Raw genomic sequence first — 10,649 nt, 5'->3', positions numbered from 1 at the left:
TTTTCTACCCCGTAAACATATAAGATATGTGGGGTTGCGCAACAAAATATTGCCACACGAAAAATGCGGGATAATAACCTAGACACGGAAAATTAAACTAGCGGCAATTCCCTACACGCAAAAATACAAATGACTGCTCTAAAATACATGGGAAAATGGTTCCTAAAACATGAACATTTTATCTAAGGCATTCGGGAAAACCGGACACGCGCGAAAAATAAACTACGGGCAAAACATAATAGGATAGCACGTGTTTCTAGGCATACGGCACGCTAAACAACGTCAAACAATTATCCATGTTGCAAAAACGGATTCTACGCGCAAAGCTACCCAAAAACCATATATTACACGTCTTGACCGACTAATGGATTAAAAGATACGCGCGTTTTAATAACCGTCTATTTTTATGGAATTTAATAATTCCGAAAAATTCCTATTAACTAACGAGCCTAACAGGGCATGGTCGGACGGTAATAAAATGTGCATAGAGCGCTGGGTAGGATGGGGCGCTCACCTCAGGCCTAACAGGCCGGCTGCGGGGATGCAGAGGTGGGCTTGGGGAGTGGGGCCCACGCGAGGGGCGAGCTCGGGCCCGACGCGCTGGCCGGCTGGAGCGGGGTGGACCTGGGCCTCGGATGCCTAGCACTGGGCCAGCTGGAGGAGCGCTCTGGGAGCCCAAGCGGGGGGGAGCGAGCGACGGAGGTCAACGCGGGGCGAGCGCTGCTCGTCTCGTCGGCTCCTCGACCAGGATGCTGGCGGCGGCACTTGCCGGCGACGGGCACGGCGGGGAAGGGGCGAGCGACGGTGGGGATCGACCGGATCTGGCCGGACCTCGCCGGATCCGGCCACCGGTGGGATGAGGGAGCAGGGGCTCGCGAGCAGCGGCTACCGGCGAGGTGCTGCGCTCCGGCAGATCGAAGGGCGGCGGGAGGCCAGCGGCTCGGCTGCGGCCTGGCACGGGCGGCGGCGACCTCCGGCGAGGGCAGCGGCGACCTCCGGCGAGGGGCGAGATGGCCGTCTCCTGCTCAGGCAACAGGAACGGCGGGGCGCCACGGGAGTCAGGGAGGAGCTCGGCTTGCTGCTGCTCGGGTAGGCGGCGGCGGATGGGCCTGCCCGGGCCCGATCTATGCTCGGCGGGCCCGCGGCGGCTGGTGGGAGGTGGGAGGAGAGAGAGAGTGCGGGGCTAGGGTTTCGGGCGCGGATCCCGAGGTGGAAGGGGGGCTGTCTAAAAATGCACACGGGGACTATTTATAGACAAATGGGGGGCTAGGTTTAGCGAAATTCCGCCCCGGTTTCAACCGCGCGGTCGGATTCGACTCATTCCGAACGCGGGAATGGTTACGAGGCCGTGTAGAGGGGATACCCGGGGACGAGAGGGCGAACGGGCAGCGCGGCAACGAATTTCAAAACACCGACACACATCCGACGGTAGACCGAATACAGTGCCGCTACGGAATACCGTTCGGGTACCAGACGAACTCCGATCGCGACAAAATTCGATAGGCAGCCTAGCTATAACTAATCACAACCGCGTGCCAAGTTTCTCCTGAATCAGAGTAAGTTTTATGCACACTTTTAAAACAGGGTTCCGACGATGTCGCGGGCGCGTGCGTGTGCGGTCAGGCTCGGAACGAACAACGACGATAACCGGCAACTAACAACGGATGCAACGTTTGAATACTGGCTGCAACGGAGATGCCGATGCAATGCAGATGATGCGCATGATGCGATGAAGATGCGACGAAAGAAAATAGACACACGACAAAAACGGAAAGAAGGGGGAATCTTCTGGAACGTCGGCATCGGGCTGTCACAGTGATGGCCTGCAGAGGCCTTGTCAATCTTCCCGGCAAGGATGGATTGTCGAGGCTCAGTCCTCCTTCCTTAGCGGAAGGTTTTGCCTTGGCATCGTCTATCTCCCCGGCAGGGAGCTCCTGCCGGGGTCTTTTCTTCATTCCCAACATGCGGGTGCTTGCCGGGGGCTTGCAATCTGCACTTGATGGGTTTTTGAGTCTTGCTTTCGTCGTATGCTCCAGCGACGCGCCTTGCAGCTGTGGAGGGGGTTGCCGGTGTCCGTGCACTAGTCCGGGGCACTGGAGACCCCAGTCTTTAGTGCACCGACAACATCGTAGAATCTTTATGCGATGGCTCTTTTTGGTTTGTCTTGCTCTAGTTGAACCTTCCGTAGAACCTATTGTAGAACGTGTGAAGTGGGCTAACTTCTCAAGAACGGATGAGAAGTTAGCCTAGTTGATGTGTCATTCTGGTGATGTTGAACCTGTGAACCTCTGAACCTCTGAAGAATTTTGAACCACTGAACCTGCGAACTATTTTGTGAAGCTGTAGCAGTTTCTGAACCTATGAAGTTGTGAATTATTTGAGTTTTGTTTGGACCATTTTGTTTGGACCTGCGAATTATTTGAGTTTGGACTACAAAAAGACCGAGGCCCAAACAAGAATTAGACTAAAAAGGCTTGGGCCTAAAAAAAAGAGTCGACTGTAAAAAATATAGTTAAAAGGCCAAGGCCCAAACAAGAACTGGACCGTGGCCCATAACAAAAGTTGACTAATAAAAATTTGCTCACCAAAAAATTCCATCCCAGAAAATAAAAGGCCAAATTATTGGGTCAGGCCCATGTAGACGACCGGAATGGATCGGGATGGTCTAATTTACGACGTTTTCATTTGGTCATAATTCTGCCACGTCAGCCTGTCACGGTGGATCTGACGTGTTGTGGGCGGATTGCTACTGACCAAAACAGTTGGTCATTAAACCTACAACCTTTTTTTGGTCATAAAATCCTACGACCATTCCAGCAGAAAGGTCGTTATAGTTCATTAGAGACCATGAGCTTTTGATCTTCTGTTTTTGGTCGTAAAAAGGTCGCAAATGGAAATCAACGACCATTCAGTGACTAATATTGAAGGTCGCAAGTTAGCATATTTCTTGTAGTGCAACATCTAGATGAAGTTTCTTGTATGGTTCATATTCTCATTGCATGCTTTCTTGGAACCATTCAATATTCATCTAGTTGTAAATATTCATTGCAAATCTCTTGAAATTTCCTTGAAAATCATTTGAACCCTCTGTGAGAGCTTTGGCCAAAATATTTGAGGATCTTTATTGACAAAATAGCCAGGAAGGATTTACGTGTGTTTCAAAGTTATCCCTTGTTTTTTCAAGTAGCTACAGTTTCATTTGCAACTTGGTCTCTCCGAGTTGGGAAAATTTGTCCGACCGATAGCTCCTACAGGCCCAAGATTCATTCTCGATTCTACCAAACCACTTTGCCTTGGAGACTGCGAAATTTTGATGCTACCTGTGATTTTCATGATAGTCACAATTTTATACAAAGGGGGAGAAACTTATAGTGATCCCACAATATAAGGGGGGATTTGAATGAACCCTTATCTATTGAAAGGGGAGAAATTTCAAGGAACCCTTGCCTATTCAAAAGGGGAGAAGGATCAAGGAACCCTTACCTACTCAAGGGGGAGAAGAATCAAGGAACCCTTATTAAAGGAAAAATAATCCAGGATCCCTTACTCTCTGGCCTTTTTGAAAATTAATACCAAAAGGGGAGAAATGTATCAAAGCTTTTAAGCTTCCAGGGGGAGAGATATCAAAGGAAGACAAACCCATAAGGGAGAGATATATCAAAGAGTTACCTAAGCGTATGCTTACCATAAGGAGAGTTATCTAAGAACTACTTTGGATTGAACTTGTCTCACCCTACCTAATCCCAATATCTACATGCTATGATTCACGGGGAGAGGAAACCCTACATATTCATTCTTAGGGGAGAAAGTTCTAAATACTCTTGTAGACGTATCTATCATCAAATCCTACTTTCAATATGTCTTCCATGTATTACTACTATTGAAGCTCTTTGCATCTTTATAATAGAATAGTCTTGTGTTATCTAACAATTTTTTTCTCAAGTGTACTACTGCTAAGATGCTCAAGAACCTCAAGGTAAGTATATGCACCATATCCTTGTTCAAGATGATCTCTTGTCTCTTGCATATATTGTTTGCAAGTGCGAGGCTTGAACATGGAAACCTTTCATTCACATATGTTATATGCATATATTCAAGATTCACAAGACTTGTCTAGTCCCTTCTACCATGAGTGTGCCCATGCAGTCCAAACCAAACATCTCTTAAAAAGGGATTGCACACATTTAGGGGGAGCTTGTATTAGTCATGTATCTTTCAAAGATCTCATATTATAATGCCTTTATCTATTTGAAGCTTTGATTGTATGTTGTCATCAATTACCAAAAAGTGGGAGATTGAAAGCACATATGCTCCCTTGGTGGTTTTGATAATTATGACAACATACATTGTTGCTTGGACTAATACTTTTACCTAGTATATTTCAGATATATTCCGCAAAGGATTAGCTAAGGATTGTGTGGAGAATCCCCAAGGAAGGAAATGAATATAATTGGCCAAGCTTCAAGCTTCAAGACTCTACATTTTATATTTTGTGAAAAATCACATTTGAGTCCATAGGAAAGCCAATACAGTTAAAAGGGGATGAGGTGACTATGATGATCTGGTTGCTCAAGTGCTTATACCTAGCCACCAAAAATACTCGTGAAAATATCCCAAAAAAATTCTGTCAAAATCCACAAAGTCCAAAATTTGGTGCCATCAACTTTTTCCATTCGGCCTTACCGAGTTTTCCACCAGACAGATCCCATGCCAAACCCTAGCATCTCGGTGCCACCAACATTCCATTCGGTCCAACCGAAATCACTGACCAACTTTCTAGTTAGCCATTTTCAAGAATCGGAATTTCCGAGTTTTGGAAATCGGTCTCACCGATATTTGGTAACTTCCTAGGACATAGTTATCGGTACCACCGAGAATTATATATCGGCTTCACCAAAAAGTCAAAGTTGCCACATTTTGTACTAGTCGGTGCCATTGATTTCACTTCGGTTTCACCGAGTTGGGAAATAATGTTGTAACAGTTGGATTTTTGGAGATGCCTATATATACCCCTCCACTACCTCTCATTTGTAGAGGAAGCACTCAGAATACACATACACTTGCTATATCCATTTTTTCGAGAGAGAGCCACCTACTCATGTGTTGAGATCAATATATTCCAATCCTACTATTTGAATCTTGATTTCTAGCCTCCACAAGTTGCTTTCCACCCAATCAATCTCTTCTACCCAAGCCAAATCTATTAGAGAGTGATTGAGTGTTTAGGAGACTATCTTTTGAAGCACAAGAGCAAGGAGTTCATCGTACTACTGCACCTATTACCTTTTGGAGAGTGGTGTCTCCTAGATTGGTTAGGTGTTTCTTGGGAGCCTCCTACTTCATGTTGTGGTGTTGAACCAAGAAGTTAGTATGGGCAAGGAGATCGCCTACTTCATGAAGATCTATCCCGAGTGAGGCTAGTCCTTCATGGACGTAAGCCGTGATGGAATAGACAAGGTTGCTTCTTCGTGGACCCTTCGTGGGTTGAGCCCTCTGTGGACTCGCGCAGTTATTACCCTTCATGGGTTGAAGTATCCATCAACGTGGACATACAATAGCACCATCTATCAGAACCATGGCAAAAACACTGTGTCAATCTTTGTGTTTCATCTTCCTAAACTCTACTCCTTACTTTACATGTGTGTGTCTTTACTTTCCGTTGCTATACTCGTAGACTTCCATGTGTAGGGTGTGTATGACTTGTTCTAAATGCTAAAATATGTGAACAATTAAAATTGGGAAAAGGCTAGGTTTTAATTGGTCAAGTAGTGTATTCACCCCCCTCTAGACATCCCTTCTAGTGATCCAACAGCAGTACGCTTCATAGGAGGGTTAGAGTACTCAAATTAATAGGCTTATAAATCCTTAGTTTTATTAGCATAACAGTTCATGGCATAGTGCTTATATTCATGAGATTTTTCAGCTCTTCAGCTCTTCCTTGCGAAACATAAGTGTTCTTTTGACCATATGAAGACTTTGGTCCATATGAAAACTTTCGTGTGGGGTTTGCCTTCTTCCTTGGTGGTGCCATGATGACATTCACTGGAAGCTTCTCAAGAAGACATTTGGGAACCCAGATCCTCTGCATGAGTGAACCATTCCTATAGTTAGTTCCAATTTACCTGGTAAACACTTCATCATTCTGATTTTGAACATTTTATAATTGGACTCGAAAGACTTGTTAACGATGATAGGGTTAGCACAGTTCTAGACACATAATGTCGATGGATCAACTTTAGGACCTTTGGCATCAACCCGTGTAGTTTTGAGGTACTGCTCTGGATTCTAGTAAGATCCATCAATATTGATGTTTCTTTTGAAACCAACACCCTCTTTCCTAGGGTTTTTTTTCAAGATTTTCTTCTTGAGAACATCGCACAAAATCTGATGTACTTCAAGACTTTTGTACATGCCTGTCTCAAGCAATGTCTTCAACCTACCATTATCGTCAATGACAGCAGTGGTTTCCTAAGATGAGGGGTTAGATACCACGGATATAGTTGAAGATAATACATTTGCATAAGCATTTGAACATTCAACATTGGAATCAATAGATTCACGAGCAAGGCATTTTAAGCATGGAGCATTAAATTCATCCTGGGCCGTACTAATCTGTTGTTTTAGGAGTGGGTCATTTTCCTTCCAAAGGTCTTCATGAGCCTCTCTCAATTTATCTAGATCTTGCTCACTTTGAAGATATTCATAGGAAAGCTTCTCATGATCAGTTATGAGAGTATCATGATGACTTTGGAGATCTTCATACCTTGAACGAAGACTTTTCATATCTTCAACCATAGTTTCGTTCACCCTCATCTCGTCACGTAACAGGTTATCACTTTATCTAGAGATTTTTGCATCTTTTCCATGGCATTGTGTTCCTTAGTGAAAATCTTAACAAGTTTAGAATAACTAGGTTTCAAGTCATCTCATATTTATCTTCACTTTCAGAGTCATCTCATGGAGATTTTGAAGATTCCTTGGAGCTTTTTGCCATAAAGTAGCTGGCACACTACAGGAGTCACAGAATTTGCCATCAGACTATTATTTGTCGTCTACTAGCGGACGACATAGATGGTATTTTCCGTATGGTTCCAAAAAGGAGACGGCAAAGAACAGACTCATGGCAAATATGTGTTTTTCCGTTAGTCCTTTCTGCGTCGTCGGCTAGCAGAAAACAAAGATCTCAAATAGTGGACGGCAAAGGCATGCGAACAGCAAAGAGCCCAAATCGCGGACGACAAAGAGCCATCTCGGCACCACGAGAGCATGATGCTGGTTAGGTCAAACGGATGGCTAGATGACGTCCGCTAGCTGACGATAAATAGCAATGGACAGCGCATGGCAAAGAAGAGCGGACGGCAAACAGCTAACACTATATACGGTTGTGCCCCCGCGGTCAAACCACCTCTCTCTCTCTCTCTCTCTCTCTCTTCCTCTCCCTCCCTCCCCCTCCCCCTCCCCCGCTACCTCTCTCCCTCTCCCTCTCCCTCTCTCTCTCCCTCTCCCTCCCCCTCCCCCTCCCCCTCCCCCTCCCTCCCTCCCTCCCTCCCTCCCTCGCTCTCTCTCTCTCTCCCTCTCCCTCTCCCTCTCCCCCTCCCCCTCCCCCTCCCCCTCCCCCTCTCCCTCTCTCTCTCTCTCTCTCTCTCTCTACCGGAGCCGATGATCCACCGGAGCCGTCTCCGCATCCTCTCAGCCCTCGAGATGACGCACTGCTCCAATGATGGTGTGTGCTCGCCACCTCGACCCTGCGAGGCCGAGGGGATCGTCCCGCCGCTCAGAGCCATGGTCAACTCCGGCGAGAGCCCGCTCTCCATGCCCATCGAATCCGTGCTTGGCTTTCAACCCCGGCCCTGAGGCCGGCTTGCCACCAGCAGATCTGTCACCGGAGTTAGGGGTTCGATCTCACGTACGCTCCCTCTGTCATTCCTGTTGACCGGTAGTTTTGTGGACAAAGGTAGTGTAATGGACAAGGGTAGTGTCGTTCAGGAGCGATGTTGTCGACGATTGTGGATGAAGGTAGTGTCGTGCACGATGTGAGCACCCACTCCTTGGGCATATCACGACTTGGGCACCCTGTCGAACAGGTGGTGGGCGCCGGAGCAACGCCGTTGGTGTCGTTGACTTCAAGCACCTTGTCACTCACACTGAGCTCCAAGACGACATTGTTGGTGGTCATGGGCGGAGTTGCTGATGTAGGTGAGATAGAATTGGACGATGGTGTGCTGATGGTACCCATGTACGGCTCTAGGTAGAGATCGCTCGTAGCCATTACCGTTTCTCCTGCTGCCCACGCGACCATTGGCAACTTGCTCGCAAAAGAGATATCGAGGCTAGGGCTGGTAAATGCTCGGAGCACAGGCGTAGATGACTCTAGACTTGCCGGATCAGTCTGCATCACGTCCGCCATGAGCAAGGTCGTTGTGTCGACCTGGATGGCTCCTACTACGCAGCATGGGTCCGAGGTCGAATTAGCAGTGGGCGAAGAGGAGTGATGTCGGGAATATGGACGTTGTCGCTAGAAGCGGGCACCTCACCTTGGCATTTTGTGGCGGCCAAGGCTACAGCCCACTCCGCATATGGCATGTCGTCAAATAAGTATGTCGGTGTCGTGTCTTCCCTATCTGGTGTAGTGATGGTGGTGTAGGTCGATGGTACAAGTTCTACAGCGAGGACACAGCTCCCGTCGTAGATGGCCTGACCATCTAGAGCTTCTCGAGCTCGAGCTGCCTTCCATCAAGAGTCGAACTCGATGTAGGCATCCATGCCATACATCCCGTCAACCACACGCTGGAATGCACAAATCATGTCCCCATGTCCGGAATGGCGAAATAGCAGGCGGAGCGTCTCCATGGTGAGTGGCTGGCGGACGTTGTGGATCCGAGCGTAGAGCACACCCCTCGGACGGATGAACTTGTGAGTTGGCATTTTGTCAAACAGGTCACAACGGAGGTGTAGAGAAAAAATTGGGGCTAGAATCTATAGCTCTGATTACCAAATGTTAGGGTCTAGCTAGTAGATTCACTCAATCACCATGATTCTATCTACAAGTCATGAATTACACGTGGATCTCAAAGAAGAAGAAGGAATCAGGGAGTTGATTTATGATTTTAATCCGTGAGATGATTTATGGTTCTAGGTTCTTTAAGATTTTGTTTCTCACATTGAAATAATTTCTTTTTTTCATTTAATTGCTATTGTTAGTGCTATGTTACTCATTTTTTATCGAGATTGAATATTCATGTTGATCGGGTGGATTTAAATGTGTAGTTGTTTCGTTGTTGCGAGGGTCTCGTGTTCAACGACCGCCCCCATGCGTTCGACGAGCTCCCCTACGTTCGTGGGTGAGCACAAATGACATCTCCTCCTCCCCCTTCATTTTCTCTATTCCAGTCTTCATGTCGATGATACTTGCTAGCTATAGGTAGATTCGATCATCAATATGCGTGACCAGTATGCTTCTCCCGTTTGAAAGGGCATCATCTATAAATATGCATGTCTTTGCATATTTATAATCGACATCCTTTCAAATTGTCCATGTTATCCATGGACAGCCCGAGTACATGTAGATTGGGTTTCGTTTCCCATGCTCTACTTCGGTCTGAGGCAAAACTTCATCAGCGCCACCCCGTTGTTCTCTGAGTACACATTCTCTTGGCTTGTTGCCCACACATGTATCTGGAGAATAGCGGGGAGGTTTTCACGCCCAAGACGCGACCCTATCCTCAATTTGGCACGAGGGCCTCGTCAGGGATAGAAGCGCATCTCGTCGTGTCGCAAGAATGGATATCGTTACAAGTACATGTACTGAAAAGAAGAGATATATAGAGAGTTGGCTTACACTCGCCACAAGCTACATCAGAGTCACATCAATACATTACATAATCATCAAGAGTAAGAGCAGGGTCCGACTATGGACGAAAACAAACGACAAAAGAAGAACAACGTCCATCCTTGCTATCCCAGGCTGTCGGTCTGGAACCCATCCTAGATCGAAGAAGAAGAAGAAGAAGCAACTCCAAATGAACAATCAACGCGCTCGCGTCATGTGACCTCTAACTGTACCTGCAACTGGCAACGCTATCAACAGGGTTAAGCAAGCAGTAACATAGCCAAACAGTGGTTTGCTAGGTCGAACAGGTTGAAGGTTTCATGGCATTGTTGAGAGGCTGATATTTAACATGTGGTAGGCAACGAGACATAAACGACAACAACAGTAAAACTAGCATGGCAATGATAGTAATGGTATCTGGGGAAATGATCATCTTGCCTGAGATCCCGCTTGGAAGAAGAATGCCTCCGTGAAGCAGACGAACCGACGTAGTCGAACGGGTCCTCACAATCCGGCATGTTGCGGAACTCTATCGAGACGGAGGAAAACGGAAACAAGCATCAACACACGGAATTCATCACACGGTGCACAACACATATGATGCATGAGCTACTGAATACATGCAAGTCACGGCATGACAATCCACACAATCAAACACTACACATTAGGTGAAGTTCAATATGCAACGAGTTGCATATTGACGAAACTCCACGTTTATTATTTAGTTATATCCCGATTAGATACACGGCAATTTTAAAATTTTCAAACATGCAAGAGGTGAAGCGTAAATTAAACTACCTATCTAGACATTTTTAAATGA

Source organism: Hordeum vulgare, chromosome 6H, assembly GCF_904849725.1.
Source record: "Hordeum vulgare subsp. vulgare chromosome 6H, MorexV3_pseudomolecules_assembly, whole genome shotgun sequence".
NCBI lineage: Eukaryota > Viridiplantae > Streptophyta > Magnoliopsida > Poales > Poaceae > Hordeum > Hordeum vulgare.
The sequence above is the reverse complement of the archived record's forward strand: the minus strand, read 5'-3'. Positions refer to the sequence as shown.